This window comes from Pongo pygmaeus, chromosome 4, assembly GCF_028885625.2.
Source record: "Pongo pygmaeus isolate AG05252 chromosome 4, NHGRI_mPonPyg2-v2.0_pri, whole genome shotgun sequence".
In the NCBI taxonomy this organism is placed as follows: Eukaryota; Metazoa; Chordata; class Mammalia; order Primates; family Hominidae; genus Pongo; species Pongo pygmaeus.
The window spans coordinates 131,593,164-131,609,953 of NC_072377.2; the positions used below are offsets into that span (position 1 = coordinate 131,593,164).

The window sequence follows — 16,790 nt, forward strand, 5'->3', positions numbered from 1 at the left end:
ATGAAAAGATGTTCAACATCATCAGCCGTCAGGGAAATACAAGTCAAAATTACAATGGTGTACAATTAATCACCATTTAACATTCCCAATAGTAGCCTACAAGCTTCCATTTCCACTGTGGAAAACAGTTTGGCTGTTCCTCAAGGTAGTCAAGTTACTTAACTGCTCTGTAAAATGAAGTTAATCACATTCACTTTGGACGAATGAGTTCATATATATTAGCTACAATTATTATAGCAATTATTATTGTGCATATTATTTCTGATTGGGTCAGATTATTAGCCCTGTCTCCCTAATTCATTTATTTTTGCTACTTTGGATGAATATTTAAAGTAGTCTTGAACTGAGATATGTATGTAAAGTTCCTATCACATTGGCATATACCATGTGCTCAATAAACAAAAGCTATAATTACTCATTTCTAAACAATTTAAAGATGAAACTTTCCTCAAAACAAAACAAAACAAAAAACCAAGGCAACATCCCAAGCTGTGAGGAGCTGAGTCTCTCCTAGGTGCAGGGCAGCACAGGCACTGGCTGCACAAGGCCAGAGAGGTTAGGTGGCGGCTCTCTTTAAACCAGACCACAGAGAGAGTTTCTCTCCCTGCGCAGTCTTCACATCTTCTCAGTCCAGTCTGATGTCTGGAACCTCATCATTTGTCTCCGGATCTTTACTCAAGGCCCCCGGGGAGGAGGTAACCAGGATAGGCAGAGGGCCACATTCCTCCTGGATTTCCACTACATGGAGGCCCTTCTTAACAGCCAGCTGTTGATGGGTTTTCTGTCTGGAGAGCCCATGGAAGAGGCCCCAGGTGAGGTTGGGCATATTGACGGACCCAGAGACCTTGGCATAAATGTCTTTGATGCGAATGACACTGCAGATGGTGATGATGGCCCTGTGGCAATGGAGGCCGTAACCTTTGGGTTGTTTCTTCATCTTGATATGTGTCCTTTTAAATATTAATGAAATATCATGGAATATTGTATGGTCTTCATACAATATTCATATCGTTCTACATAATGCACATAGTGAACTGCTCTGTTCTTTGCTTTCCTAAAAGCGTCCACCCGTTCAGTGGTTTTCCCAACAGCAAAACCTGCAGCTCCTTTTCCGTTCCCCACAGCCACCAGGACACGGACCGATTTCTTTCTTCCCTCTTTCCGCTGTCATATTGAAAACATTTCTTACCTCAAGTATCCTGGTATCAAAATCCTCATATGTTTCTCCATTGGAACCAGGGTCAGTGGGGCCAAGACTGATGCCTCTCCATGAGTTTCCACTCCTTCCTTGCTCCCGTTTAACCTTCATCTTCCTCTTTAGGTCCCACTCTTCTCTCTGCTGGATCACGTCCGCCTCCACCTTCTCCTGCTCTTCCTTGCTTCTTTGGGCAATGGTTTGCACTGCTCCATTTTTCATAAGAAGGACATTCAGATCAGGCCACAGAAAAGAGTAATGCCCTTCACCAATGATCTGACCCCTGTTCAGATCCTTTCCTTTCTTTTTTTTAGTTCTTTTGCCTCTTCCTTTTCTTGCTCCAGCACCAGTCTCTGCTAAAGCACCTTTCCACAGCTCTCATCTACAGTCAATTTAGTGAAGAAACTGTACAGTCTATACTGCTGGCCCATCAGATGACTGGGAGAAGGAATACAGCATAGTGTCTGCAGCGTACGGCTCAAGCTGGCATAAGGATGGATGACTCTGGTTCCCAGTGATGACAAAGGGCCATTGCTGAGAGCAGTCTCCCATGCCAAAATGGAAGCTGTTGGTAAGGTGTTTAGGCAAAGCTACCTCCCCAATAAATGACCCGCTGTCCCGCTGCACAGCGCAGGGAGGCGGCCCACAGCGCACACCACCGTCACCATGCTGGAGCCCGAGCAGCGCCTCCTGGTTGTGCTTTAAACCTATTACTCTTTTAGAGTAGTGGTGGCAAAGTAAAATAACATTTGGAGTTTTGATATTTGCCTACTTATTTATATCTTTAATCTTAAATATTTTTAGTATAAGTTTATATGAAAGGAGAAACAACTCTAAACTTCTTTCTCTTTGGTTTTGTGACCTTAGATCCTTGATAGGAATACTCTTTTTAGTTCAATAGATTGAAGGATAAAATTTCATTCATTAGCATAGAAAACAATGTGGGTCGTTTTACCAATAAAAAACCTTGAGGAATAATATTTTATGTCCTCAAGGTCTTTCTGGTTCACATTGTCATAAGAATTACAAAAACAAAAAACTTTTAAAAATTACAGTTTTTTTGGGTCTATCTTTTTAGGTTCTCATGTTTCACACTAATTCAGATGGAGACTTTTCCTATTCCCTAAAGACATTCTCCTCTCTAACAATAAGACTCAAGGTTTTAAGATGAACTCTCAACTACAATTTGGTAAAAAGTAACCAGAAAAGAAGTTTCTGTCATTTTGGGCTGGATGAAAGAAAAATCCGTCCATTTTCTCTTTTGCTTTAAATGAAAAGAAGATAAATTATAGAAAAGTAGTCTCAAGGATATACTATTTTAGCTAAGTATTTCTTTTATTAACATAGGGATTCACTTTGCCTTTGGGTCTTTTGCAAACAGCATTGGAAGTGAAATAGCTTTATAAAAAGTTACCTTAGCCTACAGAGGTTAATGAATTAATTCTGTAAAAAATTTAGACTTTGTATATTTTAAAAACCCTAAATAATCTAGTCAGATATTGTTATGGGTTGAACTGTGCCCTCCCAAAAGATATGTTGAAGACCTAACCCATAATACCTCAGAATGTGAACTTATTTAGCAATAAGGTTGTTACAAATATAATTAGTTAGGATGAGGTCATACTGGAGTAGGGCAGGCCCTTAATCCAATATGACTGGTGTCTTTATGAGAAGACAGCCATATGAAGACACGGAGACACACATTGAGAATGCAATGTGATAATGAAGGCAGAGGAAAGAATTATGCTGCTACAAGCCAAGAACACCAAAGATTGCCAGCAAACACCAGAAGCTATGAAGGACTTCCCTGCAGCTTTCAGAAGGAGCACGGACCTGCTGACATCTTTATTTCAGACTTTTGGTGTCCAGAACTGTGAGGTGATACATTTCTGTTGTTTTAAGCCACCCAGTTTGTAGTACTTTGTTATCAAAGTCTTAGGAAACTAATATAGCTTCTAATAATAATTATCATTTTTTATAATCTTAGAAAAAGAAAATATACCATAAATCAGATCCTACCTATGTAAATATCAGGAGACCTCAGAAGGTCATTAGGCAATGCTGTGACCCATGATCTTTAAAAAAAATCTGACAATTTTGTGTTATAACATAGAAGACTATGTTTTGGATAGAGCTCAAAGTATCCTGAATACATGATGGGAATCATGTGGTATCCTGCACAACTGCTGTATTCTTGCCCTGGACACAGTTGCTTCTTGAGCCCAGAGGTTCTCAAACTCATGTTTAAAAATCCTCTCAGTAGAATCTCTGCATTTCCTTTCTACTTTCCTTTTCTTCCTACTTTCCCTTGCCTCATTAAAACAACAACAACATATGAACAGACACTTCTCAAAAGAAGACATTTATGCAGCCAATAGACACATGAAAAAATGCTCACCATCACTGGCCATCAGAGAAATGCAAATCAAAACCACAATGAGATACCATCTCACACCAGTTAGAATGGCGATCATTAAAAAGTCAGGAAACAACAGGTGCTGGAGAGAATGTGGAGAAATAGGATCACTTTTACACTGTTGGTGGGACTGTAAACTAATTCATCCATTGTGGAAGTCAGTGTGGCTATTCCTCAGGGATCTAGAACTAGAAATACCATTTGACCCAGCCATCCCGTTACTGGGTATACACCCAAAGGATTATAAAACATGCTGCTATAAAGACACATGCACACATATGTTTATTGCGGCACTATTCACAATAGCAAAGACTTGGAACCAACCCAAGTGTCCAACAATGATAGACCGGATTAAGAAAATGTGGCACATATACACCATGGAATACTATGCAGCCATAAAAAAGGATGAGTTCATGTCCTTTGTAGGGACATGGATGAAGCTGGAAACCATCATTCTCAGCAAACTATCACAAGGACAAAAAACCAAACACCGCATGTTCTCACTCATAGGTGGGAATTGAAAAGTGAGAACACATGGACACAGGAAGGGGAACATCACAAACTGGGGACTGTTGTGGGGTGGGGGGAGGGGGGAGGGATAGCATTAGGAGATATACCTAATGCTAAATGACGAGTTAATGGGTGCAGCACACCAATATGGCACATGTATACATATGTAACTAAGCTGCATGTTGTGCACATGCACCCTAAAACTTAAAGTATAATAATAATAAAATAAAATAAAAAGAAAATGTGGCACATATACACCATGGAATACTATGCAGCCATAAAAAAGGATGAGTTCGTGTCCTTTATAGGGACATGGATGAAGCTGGAAACCAACATTCTCAGCAAACTATCACAAAGACAAAAAACCAAACACCGCATGTTCTCACTCATAGGTGGAAATTGAACAATGAGAACACTTGGACACAGGAAGGGGAACATCACACACTGGGGCCTGTTGTGGGTGGGGGGAGGGGGGAGGGATAACATTAGGAGATATACCTAACGTAAATGACGAGTTAATGGGTGCAGCACACCAACATGGCACACGTATACATATGTAACAAACTTGCATGTTGTGCACATGTACCCTAGGACTTAAAGTATAATAATAAAAAAAAATCCCAACCAGGATGTACATCGGTCACCAATGATATAACTGATTTGTTGTCTTATTTCATCTATTTTATCCACCCCCCAGCTTTATTGAGGTAAAATAAAAAATACAATTTATACACATATATATACAAGATGTGAATGTGGTAACTTGAGATATATACACATTTTGAAATGATTACTATAATAGAGTAAATTAACACAGCCATCACCCTAACAGTTATGATTGTGTGTGTGTATTCGTGGTAAGAATGCTTGAGATCTCTTAGCAAATTTCCAGTAAACAACAGAGTATTACTAACTGTAGTCACGAGGCTGTACATGAGATCCCCAGAACTTACTCAGCTTATAGCAGAAAGATTGTACCCTTTGACCAACATCTCCCTGGGCAACTGCCATTCTACTCCCTGTTTCTATGAGTTTAACTAGTTTAGATGCCACATTGTATTAGGCAGATCTCACACTGCTATAAAGAAATGCCTGAGACTAGGTAATTTATAAAGAAAAGAGGTTTAATTGGCTCACGGTTCTGCAGGCTGTACAAGAAGCATAGCGGCTTCTGCTTTTGGGGAGGCCTCAGGAAGCTTTTACTCATGGCAGAAGGCAAAGCAGGAGCAGGCACAGGAGAGAGAGAGAGAGGAGGTACTACACACTTTTAAACAACCAGATCTCACAAGAACTCACTACTAGAACAGCACCAAGGGGATGGTGCTAAACTATTCTTGAAGGATCTACACCCATGATCTAGTCACCTCCCACCAGGCTACACCTCCAACACTGGGGATTACAGTTCCACATAAAATTTGGGCAGCGACAGAGATCCAAGCCATATCACACATATAAGTGAGTCTATGCTGTATATATCTTTCTGTGTCTGGTTTATTTTGCTTAGCATAATGTTCTCTAGGTTCATTTATGTTGTCATAAATGGCAGAATTTTCTTTTTTATGGCTGAATAATATTCTATGGTGTATATGCATCATGTTTTCTTTTTCTTTCTTTCTTTCTTTTTTTTTTTTTGAGTCAGAGTCTTGCTCTGTCACCCAGGCTGGAGTGCAGTGGTGTGATCTTGGCTCACTGCATGCTCCACCTCCTGGGTTCACGGCATTCTCCTGCCTCAGCCTCCCATGTAGCTGGGACTATAGGTACCTGCCACCACACCCGGCTAATTTTTTGTATTTTTAGTAGAGACAGGGTTTCATCGTGTTAGCCAAGATGGTCTTGATCTCCTGACCTCGTGATTCGCCTGCATCGGCCTCCCAAAGTGCTGGAATTACAGGCGTGAGCCACCGTGCCCGGCCTGTACCACATTTTCTTTATTCACTTGTTGATAGACATTCAGATTGTTTCCATGTCTTGGCTATTGTGAATGATGCTGCAGTGAACATGAAAGTGCACATATCCCTTCAAGATCATGATTTCATTTCTTTTGGATACAATAACCAGAAGTTGGATTGCTGGATCTATATGGTAGTTTTATTTTTAATTTTTGAAGGAAACTCAATAAATTTGGAGGAGACTCCATTTTTGGAGGAAATTTATGGAGGAAACTCAATAAATTTGGAGGAGACACCATTTCCATAATGGTGGTACCAATTTATATTCCCACCAATGGTGTACAAGGGTTCCCTTCTATCTACATTCTTGCCAACATTTGTTATTTTCGTCTTTTTGGTAATAGCCATTCTAACTGGAGTGAGATTAGATCTCATTGTGGTTTTGATCTGCATTTCCTGAATAATTAGTGATGTTGAGGATTTTTTTTTAATATACCTCTCGTTCATTTGTATATCTTCTTTTGAAAACTATCTGTTTAGGTCCTTTGACCATTTTTAAACCGAGTATTTAAGTTTTTTTTTTGCTATCGAGCTTTATGAATTCCTTAAATATTTTGGATATTAACCCCATTATCAGCTGTATGGTTTGCAAATATTCTCTCCCAACAGCAGATTGGTTTTTAATGTGATGAATCCATATTTTTGCCCAACCTATGAAATAATTCAAACATGCAAGAATCCAGACTGGCAGCCACTGGAAAATGTTACCAGCCTCCAGCTCTTTATGGGCAGCACCTTGAGAATTGCTGTGATAATTACCTAGTGGTGGTTCTTAACTCTGGTTGCACATTAAAATCACCTGGGAAGCTTTTAAAGCCTTCTCACTCCAGACCAATTAAATACAAAATTCTAGGGATAGGGCCTAGGCACCAGTGATTTTTTTTTTTTTTTTTTTTTTTTAAAGATCTTCAGGTGATTCTAACATACAGCCAGGGTTGAGAACCAGTGGCTTACTGTCATGTTGGGTTACTGTTGGAGTCCGAATGCCCTAATAACAAGAAGCAGAGGTGAGCACCCGCTCTGCTCCTCACAGCCCTCTGCTTTTTGTTTGATTGGAGTTATATAAAGCCCAAGTGGAACTAAGACTAAGCCTGGTAATTGTCATGGCAATGCCCTAGATTTTCCTATCAAATCCAATCTTATTTAGGGTGGGAGACACAGAAGTGACTCTTGTGAAGTTAAAATACTTCTGCCCCTATTTAGAATATTCAACATTAAATTTGACAGAGTTTTGCCGTGAAATTTCAAATACCAAAACTTTTAAAAACAGCAGATCTCACCTGAACCACAAAAGTTTATCATTAATTGTAAAGTGTGCTTGATCACAGAGAATTATCTAGGCAATCAGCATCATGCATAGCCTTTAATGCCTCTGTCTGCAGAGCATGAGTTCTGCATATTGATCACAAATTTGAAAATTTCTCTGCTTATGCCTCATCACTCCTATCTTTGATTGAGTATAACATAAATGGAATTTGAAAATCATGGAGCTGGGGGGGACCTGTGGAAATCATTTTGTCTAGTGCTTTGCCTTTACAATTGTATGTCTAATCTACTAACACAGTCAGGCTACCAAGGTCCCTTGTTAAATTCATGAATGCCCTAGCATGGACAACTGCAATGTCCTTCTAACTGGCTCCATCTTCCTGTCCCCCTTTTCTCCATGTTACAATCAGAGTAATCTTTCTAAATACAAATCTAATCAGGTCATTCTCATCTTTGCTTAATATTCTTTGATGACTCCCTATTTACCTCAGGTCCAAATTTAAACTCCTTAGCCTCACCTACGATCTGTGAACTGATCTAACCTTGTCTCCCTCTGTAGATTAATCTCCTAGATCTCTCTTTTCTCACTCTAAATTGCAGTTATAATGGGATTCTAAATGTGCTCAATGTAGTTCTCCAAATGTGTCCTCTATGCCACCATACATTTGCACATTTCCCTCTAGGATGTTCCAGAATCTAGAAGATTGGGTGCACTGTACTTATGTCCTGAATAAGAAGCCTTAGTATTTTGTTTTTTGAATAAGAGTTTCACAGTTACATAACAAGAACAAGGTCAAATGGATTGAGAATAGAACTCTCTGGGTTTCGTGGTGGTAGTGTTGGTATTTCAATGGCCATAATGGAAGAGAGAATGTTCTATTTATCTCTATCTACCTATCAATCATATCTATCTAATCTATCATCTCTATGTATTATATAGGTCTGTCATGTATATCTAGCTACCAATCAACTAATAGTTGTATCTCACATATAGAGATTTAGATTAATCACACTCCTCAGTTTATGGTATATTATTACTGCTGGTCCACACAAAGCTGCTATTTAGTTTTTTTTTAAACTCTATTAAAACTTCTGTGGACATTCCTCACTCCTATTTTTCTCCTCCCACGTAAGAAACTATTCCAATGTATTTAATAAGGATCTTTTTATTTGTATGTATTCTTTGGTGTACATATATTTTAAATTTTCTTTTAATGGTACTGTGTTCTATATCTCATTCTATATCTTTCTTTTTCACTGTTTTTAATATCATACATGTTGCTATATGCACATCAGATCTGTGGCTTTTTAACTTCTGCAACAATCATACTTCACCTATCCACATTCACTTCCTCTACACCAGGTAATGAACACCCAGATGGACCCTGGCTCTCTGTCCCTACAAGCAACATTGAAATGTACATTTTCTCAGATGTCCCTTTCTAGATGTGAGAGACTATATTTGGGATAGGTACTAAGGAACAGGTCCTAGTTATGTGCACACCCAATCTGACCAAATGGTGCTATAGAGGTACCAAATTGTGATATAGAATGTAGGCCTATTTCCATGTCCTCCAGAAGTGCATGATATCCCCACCTCTCCACTAACACTTGGCATTTCCCAGCTTCCTAATATCTGCACATATCACAAGAGTAAAGTGATGCCTCATTTGTTTTCTTTTTGTTTTTTTAAGTAGATTTAATTTTTACAGCAGTTTTAGTTTACTCAGTTTTAGTAAAATTGAGCAGAAGGTACAGAAAGTTCTCATAGCTTCCCCCCACCCTTCACCACTCTCTCCCATAATCAATATCTGGCACCAGAGTAGTATATTTGTTATAACTGATGAACCTACATCTACACATCATTATTACCTAAAGTCGGCAGTTTTCATTAGGGTTTCCTCTTGGTGTTGCATGTTCTATAAGTTTTGACAAATGTATGATGAGATGTATTCACCATTATAGTATCATACACAATAGTGTCACTGCTTTAAAAATTCTCTGTGGAGACAGGCATGGTGGCTCACACCTGTAATCCCAGCACTTTGGGAGGTTGAGGTGGGTGGATCACCTGAGGTCTGGAATTTGAGACCAGCCTGACCAACACGGAGAAACCCCATCTCTACTAAAAATACAAAATTAGCTAGGTGTGGTGGCGCATGCCTGTAATCCCAGCTACTCGGGAGGCTGAGGCAGGAGAATCGCTTGAACCATGGAGGTGGAGGTTGCGGTGAGCCAAAATCGCGCCATTGCACTCTAGCCTGGGCAACAAGAGAGGAACTCCATCTCAGAAAAAAAAAAATTCTCTGTGGTTGGCCAATTCACCCCTTTCTTCCTCCTTATCCTCTGGCAACCACTGAACTTTTTGCTGTTTTCATAGTTTTGTTTTTTCCAAAATGTTATATGGTTGGAATCATATAGTATATAGCCTTTTCAGATTGGCTTCTTTTATTCAGTAACATGCATTTGAGGTTCCTCCATTAACTTTCATGGCTTGATAGCTAATTCTTTTTAGTACTGAATAATATTCCTTTAGTTAGATGTTGTCTTTGTCCATTTTGTGTTGGTAAAACAGAATACCTGAGAATGTATAAAGAAAACAGGTTTATTTAGCTCACAGTTCTTCAGGCTGAGAAGTTCAAGGGCACTAAACTGGCTTCTGGTGAGGACTTCTATGTCACATCATAACATGGTGGAAAAGTTCAAAGAGGAAGGGGGCACACACAAAGAGAGAGAATCAAGGGGCTTCCTAATTTTGTAACAACCCATTCTTGAGGGAACTAAAATATTCCTGGAGAAGTAACCCAGTCTCACCAGAATGAGAACTCACTCACTACTGTGAGAATGGCACTAAGTCATTCATGAGGGATTTTCCCCATGACCCAAACACTTCCCACTAGGCCCCACCTCCCAAAATCACCACATTGGGGGATCAAATTTCAACATGAGTTTTGATGGGGACAAACAAATAATATCCAAACCATAACAGATCTTTCACAGTTTCTTTATCCATTTACCTACTGAAGGATGTCATGTTTGCTTCTAAGTTTTGGCAATTATGAACAATATTTGGCAATTATGAACAATTATACACTATAAACATATGTGTATGGGTTTTTTTTGTGGATATAAATTTTCAACTCATTTGGATAAATAACAAGGAACATGATTGCTGCGTTGTATGGTAAGAGTATGTTTAGTGTTTTAAGAAACAGCCAAATTGTCATCCAAAGTGGCTGTACCATTTTGTGTTCTCGATGGCAGTTTCTGTTCTTCCATCTTCACCAGCATTTGGTATTGTCAGTGTTCTGAATTTTGGCCATTTTTATGGGCACATAGTGGTATCTCAATATTGTTTGAATTTGTGTTTCCTTAATGATGTATGATGTGAAATATATTTTCCTATGATCATTTGCCATCTGTATATGTTCTTTGGTGAGATGTACAGGTCTTTTGCCCATTTTTATTTTTAATTAATTAATTAGTTAATTTTTGAGACAGGGTCTCACTCTGTTGCCCAGGCTGAAGTGCAGTGGCGTGATCATGGCTCATTGCAACCTCTGTCTTCTGGGTTCAAGTGACTGTCCCACCTCAGCCTCAAGAGTAGCTGGGACTACAGGTGCAAGCCACCATGTCCTGCTTATTTTTGTATTTTTGGTAGAGATGGGGTTTCACCACATTGGCCAGGCTGGTCTTGAACTCCTGACCTCAAGTGATCTGCCCACCTCAGCTTCCCAAAGTGCTGGGATTACAGGCACAAGCCACCGTACCCAGCCCCATTTTTAAATCAAGTTGGTTATTTTCTTTCTTTCTTTTTTGTGTTTTGAGACAGGAACTTGCTCTGTCATGCAGTGGCATGATCATGGGTCACTGCAGCCTTGACTTTCTGGACTTAAGCCAGCCTCTTGCTTTGGCCTTCCAAAGTGCTGGGATTACAGGCGTGAGCCACTGTGCCTGGCTGGTTATTTTCTTACTGTTTAGCTTTCTTATTGCTTCTTGTTGGTTATATTCTTTCTTTTTTTTAAATTTCCAACTTTTATTTTAAGTTCAGGGGTACATGTGCAGCATGTACAGGTTTGTTACACAGGTAAACATGTGCCATGGGGGTTTGCTGCAAGATCATCCCATCACCCAGGTATTAAGCGCAGCATCCATTAGTTATTCTTCCTGATCCTCTCCCTCCTCCCACCGCCCACCTTCCAACAGGCTCCAGTGTGTGTTGTTTTCCTCTATGTGTTCTCATCATTCAGCTCCCACTTACAAGTGAGAACATACGGTATTTGTTTTACTGCTCCTGTGTCAGTTTGCTAAGGATAATGGCCTTCAGCTCCATCCATGTCCCTGCAAAGGACATGATCTTGCTCCTTTTTATGGCTGCATAGTATTCCATGGTGTATATGTACCGCATTTTCTTTATTCAGTCTATCATTGATGGCCTTTTAGGTTGATTCCATGTCTTTGCTATTGCGAATAATGCTGCAATGAATATACTTGTGCACATGTCTTTGAAATAAAATGATTTATATTCCTTTGGGTATATAACTGGTAATGGGATTGTGCGGTCTAATGATATTTCTGCCCCTAGGTCTTTAAGGAATCACCACACTGTCTTCCACAATAGTTGAACTAATTTACACTCACACCAATAGTGTAAAGGTGTTCCTTTTTCTCCATAACCTTGCCAGCATCTGTTGTTTTTTGACTTTTTAATAGTAGCCATTCTGACTGGTGTGAGATGGTATCTCATTGTGGTTTTTATTTGCATTTCTCTAATGATCAGTGATAGTGAGCTTTTTTACATATGTTTGTTAGCCACATGTATGTCGTCTTTTGAGAAGTGTCTATTCATGTCCTTTGCTCACTTTTTAATGAAGTCTTGTTTTTTTCTTGTAAATTTGTTTAAGTTCCCTATAGATGCTGGATATTAGACCTTTGTCAGATGCACAGATTGTAAACATTTTCTCCCATTCTGTAGCTTGTATGTTTAGTCTGTTAGTAGTTTCTTTTGCTGTGCAGAAGCTCTTGTTTAATTAAATCACATTTGTCAATTTTTCCTTTTGTTGCAATTGCTTTCGGTGTCTTTGTCATGAAATCTTTGCCCGTGCTTATGTCTTAAATGGTATTGCCTAGGTTTTCTTCTAGGGTTTTTACGGTTTTGGGTTTTACATTTATGCCTTTAATCCATCTTGAGTTGATTTTTGTATGTGGTGTAAGGAAGGGGTCCGGTTTCAATTTTCTGCATATGACTAGCCAGTTCTCCCAGCATCATTTATTAAAGAGGGAATCCTTTCCCATTGCTTTTGTCACGTTTGTCAAAGATCAGATGGTTGTAGGTGTGTGGTCTTATTTCTGGGTTCTCTATTCCGTTCCATTGCTCGATGTGTCTGTTCTTGTACTAGTACCATGCTGTTTTGGTTACTGTAGCCGTGCAGCATAGTTTGAAGTTGGTAAGCGTGATGCCTCCAGATTTGTACTTTTTTGATTCTTCCTATCTATGAGCATCGAATGTTTTTCCATTTGTTTGTGTCATCCCTGATTTCTTTGAGCAGTGTTTTGTAGTTCTCCTTGAAGAGGTCCTTCATTTCCCTTGTTAGCTGCATTCCTACGTATTTTATTCTTTTTGTGGCAATTGTAAATAGGACTTTATTCACAATTTGGCTCTCTGGTTGCCTGTTGTTGATGCATAGGAATGTTAGTGATTTTTGTACATTGATTTTGTATCCTGAGAATTTGCTGAAGTTGCTTATCAGCTTAAGAAGCTTTTGGGCTGAGGCCAGGCATGGTGGCTCATGCCTGTAATCCCAGCACTTTGGGAGGCCAAGGCAGGCAGATCATCTGGGATCAGAAGTTCGAGACCAACCTGGCTAACATAGTGAAACCCCATGTCTACTAAAAGTACAAAAATTAGCCAGGCGTGGTGGTGTGTGCCTGTAATCCCAGCTACTTGGGAGGCTGAGGCAGGAGAATCACTTAAACATGGGAGGCGGAGGTTGCAGTGAGCCAAGATCGTGCCACTACACTTCAGCCTGGGTGACAGAGCAAGACTCCATCTAAAAAAAAAACCAAACAAACAAAAAAAAGAAGCTTTTGGGTTGAGACAATGGGGTTTTCTAGATATAGGATCATGTCATCTTCAAAACAATAGTTTGACTTCCTTTCTTCCTATTTGAATACCCTTTATTTCTTTCTCTTGCCTGATTGCTCTGGCCAGAACTTCCAATACTATGTTGAATAGGAGTGGTGAGAGAGGGCAACCTTGTCTTGTTCCAGTTTTCAAGCAGAATGCTTCCAGCTTTTGCCCAGTCAGTATGATATTGGCTGTGGGTTTGTCACAGGTGACCCTTATTACTTTGAAGTATGTTCCTTCAATATCTAGATTATTGAGAGTTTTTAACACGAAGCAATGTTGAATTTTATCAAAGGCCTTTTCTGCTTCTATTGAGATAATCATGTGGTTTTTGTCTTTAGTTCTGTTTATGTGATGAATCACATTTATTGATTTGCATATGTTGAACTGGCTTTGCATCCCAGGGATGAAGTCTACTTGATCATGGTAGATAAGCTTTTTGATGTGCTGCAGGATTTAGTTCACCAATATTTTTTGAGGATTTTTGCATTGATATTCATCAAGGGTATTGGCCAGAAGTATTCTTTTTTTGTTGTTATCTATACCAGGTTTTGGTATCAGGATGATGCTGGCCTCATGGAATAAGTTAGGGAGGAGTCCCTCCTTTTCAATTTTTTAGAATAGTTTCAGTAGGAATGGTACCAGCTCTTCTTTGTACCTCGAATAGAATTTAGCTGTGAATCCTTCTGGTCCTGGGCTTTTTTTTTTTGGTTGGTTGGTAGGCTATTTTTTACTGCCTTAATTTCAGAACTCATTATTGATCTATTCAGGGATTCAATGTCTTCCTTTTTCAGTCTTGGGAGAGGGTATGTGTCCAGGAATGTATCCATTTCTTCTATATTTTCTAGTTTCTGTGCATAGATGTGCTTACATTATTGATGGTTATGTGTATTTCTTTGGGGTCAGTGGTGATATCCCCCTTATCATTTCTGAATGTATTGATTTGAATCTTCTCTCTTTTTTTCTTTATTAGTCTAGCTACTGGTCTTTCTATTTTATTAATTTTTTCAAAAAACCAGCTTCTGGATTTGTTGATTTTTTGAAGGGTTTTTCATTTCTCTATCTCCTTCAGTTCAGCTCTGATCTTGGTTATTTCTTGTCTTCTGCTAGCTTTGAGGTTTATTTGCTCTTGAATCTCTAGTTTTTTTTTTTGTTTTTTTGTTTTTTTTTTTTTTTTGAGATAGAGTTTCACTCTTGTTGCCCAGGCTGGTGTGCAATGGCGCGATCTCGGCTCACCGCAACCTCTGCCCCCTGGGTTCAAGTGATTCTCCTGCCTCAGCCTCCCGAGTAGCTAGGATTACATGCATGTGCCACCACACCTGGCTAATTTTTTTTGTATTTTTAGTAGAGACAGGGTTTCTCCATGTTAGTCAGCCTGGTCTTGAACTCCTCACCTGAGGTGATCCACCCACCTCATCCTCCCAAATGGAATTTCACTCTGTTGCCGGGCTGGAGTGCAGTTGCATGATCTCAGCTCACTGCAATCTGTGCTTCCCGGGTTCAAGCCATTCTCCTGCCTCAACCTCCTGAGTAGCTGGGATTACAGGTGTGCACCACCACACCCAGCTAATTTTTGTATTTTTAGTAGAGATGGAGTTTCATCATGTTGGCCAGGATGGTCTCGATCTCCTGACCTTGTGATCTGCCTGCCTCGACCTCCCAAAGTGCTGGGATTACAGGTATGAGCCACTGCATCTGGCCGATTCTCTAGTTCTTTTAGTTGTGGTGTTAGCTTAACTTGAGGTGTTTCTAGCTCTTCAACGTGGGCATTTTAGTGCTATAAATTTCCCTCTTAACACTGCTTTAGCTGCAACTGAGATTCTGGTATGTTGTATCTTTGTGCTTATTAGTTTCAAAGAACTTTTTGATTTCTGCCCTAATTTCATTATTTACCCAAAATTATTCCAGGAGCAGGTTGTTCAATTTCCATGTAGTTGTATAGTTTTTAGTGAATTTCTTAATCTTGAGTTCTAATTTGATTGTGCTGTGGTCCAAGAGGCTGTTTGTTATAATTTTAGTTATTTTGCATTTGCTGAGGAGTGTTTTACTTCTGATTATGTGATCAGTTTTAGAGTAAGTGCTATGTGGCAATAAGAAGAATGTATATTCTGTTGTTTTGGGGTGGAGGGCTCTGTAGATACCTATCAGGTCCACTTGATCCCAAGCTGAGTTCAGATCCTGAACATCTTTGTTAATTTTCTGTCTTGATGATCTGTCTAATATAATCAGTGGGGTGATAAAGCCTCCCAGTATTTTGCATGGGGGTCTGTCTCTTTGAAGGTCTGTAAGAACTTGCTTTATGAATCTGTGTGCTCCTGTATTGGGTGCGTACATATTTCAGATAGTTAGCTCTTCTTGTTGAATTGAACCCTTCACCATTATGTAATGCCCTTCTTTGTCTTTTTTGATCTTTGTTGATTTAAAGTCTGTTTTGTCAGAAACTAGGATTGCAACTCCTGCCTTTTTCTGTTTTCCATTTGCTTGGTAAACTTTTCTCCACCCCTTTATTTTGAGCCTATGTGTGTCTCTGCATGTGAAATGTGTCTCTTGAAGACAGCATGCCAATGGGTCTTGTTTCTTTATCCAAGTTGCCACTCTGTGTCTTTTAATTGGGGCATTTAGTCCATTTATATTTAAGGTTAGTATTGTTATGTGTGGATTTGATCCTGTCATCATGATGTTAGCTGGCTATTTTGCAGACTTGTTTATGTGGTTGCTTCATAGTGTCACTGGTCTATGTGCTTCAGTGTGTTTTTGTAGTGGCTGGTAATGGTCTTTCCTTTCTGTATTTAGTGCTTCCTTCTGGAGCTCTTGTAAGGCAGGTCTGGTGGTAAAGAATTCCCTCAACATTTCCTTGTTTGAAAAGGATCTTATTGCTCCTTTCTTACGAAACTTAGTTTGGCCAGATATGAAATTCTGGGTTGGAAATTCTTTTCTTTAAGAATGTTGAGCCCTCTCCCCCTCCCCCTCCCCCTCCCCCTTCTTTGATCTCCCTCTCCTTCTTTTTTCGGTCTCCCTCTGTTGCCGAAGCTGGACTGTACTGCCGTGATCTCGGCTCGCTGCAACCTCCCTGCCTGGGGCTCCTGTGATTCTCCTGCCTCGGCCTGCTGAGTGCCTGGGATTGCAGGCGCGTGCCGCCATGCCTGAATGGTTTTTGTATTTTTGGTGGAGACGGGGTTTCGCCATGTTGACTGGGCTGGTCTCCAGCTCCTGGCCTCGAGTGATCTGCCTGCCTCGGCCTCCCGAGGTGCTGGGATTGCAGACGGAGTCTCGCTCACTCAATGCTCAATGGTGCTCAGGCTGGAGTGCAGTGGCGTGATCTTGGCT

At 39.9% G+C, this 16,790-nt stretch overlaps 1 pseudogene; it reads right to left on the reverse strand.

The window, feature by feature from the left end:
* Positions 1-556: 556 nt before the first annotated feature.
* Positions 557-1,863, reverse strand: LOC129037266 (small ribosomal subunit protein uS5m-like; annotated as a pseudogene).
* Positions 1,864-16,790: the final 14,927 nt, after the last annotated feature.